This window comes from Tupaia chinensis, unplaced genomic scaffold (assembly GCF_000334495.1).
Source record: "Tupaia chinensis unplaced genomic scaffold, TupChi_1.0 Scaffold000688_1, whole genome shotgun sequence".
In the NCBI taxonomy this organism is placed as follows: domain Eukaryota; kingdom Metazoa; phylum Chordata; class Mammalia; order Scandentia; family Tupaiidae; genus Tupaia; species Tupaia belangeri.
The window spans coordinates 3,428,486-3,431,547 of record NW_006160211.1 but is presented as its reverse complement, the minus strand read 5'-3'; positions in this window follow the sequence as shown (position 1 = coordinate 3,431,547).

Sequence of the window (3,062 nt, the reverse complement as noted above, 5' to 3'; positions counted from 1 at the left end):
AGTAATGTCCTAATTCTTGGAACCTGTGAAAATGCCGCTCTACAAGGCAGAAAGGATTTTGTAGATGTGGTTAAAGATTTTGAGATGGAGAGATTGATTATCCAGCTGGGCCCAGAGTAATCACAAGGGTTTTTATAGGTAGGAGACAAGAGGGTCAGAGTCAGGCAAGATGTGAGAATAGAAGCAGAGGTTGGGGTGATGTAGCTATAGGCCGAAGAATTCAGGCAGCTTCTAGAATATGGAAAACACAAGGAACTGGAATTTCCTTTGTAGCCTCCAGATGTAGTGCAACCCTGCCAACCTACTTTAGATTTCTGATCTCTAGCACTGTAAGATAATAAATTTGCATGTTTTAAGGTACTACGTTTGTGATAAGTTGTTACAACACCAACAGAAAATTAATACGGCAGCCTCCCCATTTGTCTCTCTCTACTAACTGGCTTTTTCTGCTCTTCAGTTCACATAGCAAAACTCGACCTCCCCAAGAGCCCAAGGTTCCATGTTGCAGGTGTTGTCGCTCAGAGTCTGACTCAGCTCTTTTGATTCCATTTCCAAATACCAGAAAGAGAATGTGAGTGACCTGGTCAGCATAGGTCAGGGGTTTTCCCCTTGACTGGTCAACAAAAACTAGGATGCAGAGTCATACAGCATTGTTTCCTGTTTTTCATTTGTGTCTGTGTGTTTTTGTGTGTATGTGTAATACTAATATACACATATTAATGGATATCAATATGTTGGTCCTCTTTCTTCAGTACAACAAACTCTTCAGAGATGAATGGGTAATTGCTCATGTGCTTTTTATCATTATAGCTTCTAGTGTGAGATTTTTGTCTTTTCCTATAGCCACCATACTTGTGATTCTTTTCAGATATAAAAGATAGTTTTCCTGATTGAGGATGATCAGAATCCTAATATTTTTACTCCTATTTTTTGTTTTCTTATCCAGTCTTTAAGAGAAGAAGAAAGGATATCTTGTTTCTCAGATAATGTGATCCATGAAACATGTGCTTATCTGGAGTTTGCACTGTTTACACAGGTACCAGGTAGGTATCAGGCTCTGTACTAAATAAGTAGGACAAAATCCTTGCCCACAAGAAATTTATATTCTAACAAAGGAGGCTGTGTTCTAGGAAGTTCTGAATAATCAAATTTGGGAAGAATCATAAATTTTATTGTGTACTTCACTTAAGGAGTAAGTGCTCTCTTCTTGCTTCAGAAAGCCAGCTGTGAAAATAAGAGTCATCAATCCTACCAAGCAGAAATCCCATCTTAATGCTGTATTTACTGTCATGCAATATTTATAAACTTGTGATGATTCTTAGGAACGGAATTCCCTACTTTATCTCCTGTGGTAAGGTTCAAAAAACCCAAGAACACTAAGTCAGGGCTTTTGCCAGTTAGCCCTGCAGTAGGAAGGAGTGTTTATTAGTTAGAAAAAGTAGTGTGTAAATTAAACATTCCTGGGTGCTGAGCTGGCAAGCAGTCTGGGTATACCATACTTAGAAAGCATTTGAACCATGGGGCTGCTGAACTTTTTAGCCAACTTTGTCAATAAGTTGTCATTTCTGTAAGGTTGTTGGAATATTAACTGAGAATATGCAGCCCAGGAAATCAATAGCAGACCATCTGTTAAGTGGGTGAGTATTGATTATAATTTTCCACTGGTTATCCTTCAGAAAACATGAGCTGATGTCAGGCAAGAGACTCAAAAGCAGGTGGTTCAGAGATCACTTTTTTCCAGTTGTTATTGGAATAGCAAAGATACTCTTAAAAATTATATTCAACTCGTCTCATAATATTGTGGCTTATATCAGACTTAGGTCAATAAACAAATGAACTTAGGATGCAGGGACTATAATAGATGAACTAGCAGAGGCTAACAGCTTTTGTTCTGGATTGTTTGGATGTCTTCTCTGGAAGAGCAACAGGAAGTGCCCTTAGCTGATCACAGCACTCGTTGTCCTGAGCAAATGTACAAGTCTCTGGGCACTGTACTCTCCAGGGATCTCTGACTAGGGAATGTCATGAGTTCTCTTCTTCAAAGAAATCTATTTGGTGGCTTCTACTACATAGAATATTCTCTCTCTCTCTCTCCACACACACAGAGAAACACACACACACACACACACACACAAATACACTTAGTAAACTCTCTCACCATAGCAAAATTCATGAACTTTGCAGAGTTGCATCTTATTTTATTTCTCTGCATTAATAGAGTATTGGTTCTTTAATTCAGAAAATTTTTAGACTCACAGAAAACATGGACAGGATATAATAAGGATGTAAGTATCCATTATTCAGAATTAGCAAATATCAACAATATGTTTTACTTAAGTTCTTTTAAGAAATGAAAACTAGAGGGACCAGCAGTTGGCATAATGGTTATGTTCCTGGACTCCTATGTAGTTGACCATGGTTCAAGTCCTGGACCTGGTGGCTTAAACTCATGCTGGGTGTAGGTGTGTCTATGCCCAAGATCCCAAGAGGAGAATGGAGAAGAAGGCGTGGCCATCTCCCCTGGAGGGTGATTTCCCACTTTCTGTCTCTCTATCTCTCTCTGTCTTTCTGGTGAGTGCACATGCCCTATAGCAAAAACCTCTCAAAAAAAAAAAAAAAAGTAAACTAGAGAGAACATCCCTTTTATGCCACTCTCATCCCATTCCCAGTCTCTCTGTCTTTCTGGCAATCACACGCACCTTATAGCAAAAACCTCTCAAAAAAAAAAAAAAAAAGTAAAACAGAGAGAACATCTCTTTTATGCCACCCTCATCCCATTCCCTTCCTTATAGCCCTAGAGACAACCATCACTAGGAAGCAACTGAGTATCACATCCCTCCAAGTTTTCTACCTTTACTACAGATGTCTGTATTAAAAAAAAATTTAGTGCAGTTTGTGTGTTTGGAAATTTTGCAGAAGTGTCAGTTTATTCTACAAGTCAGTCTGAAACTTGTCTTCTTTTCACTCAATATTGTTTTTGAGATCTAACTATAGGAAAAAATTGACATCTATTATAGTTTTTTAAAACCTTTTTTTCTTTTTTTGGAGAGGTTTTTGCTATA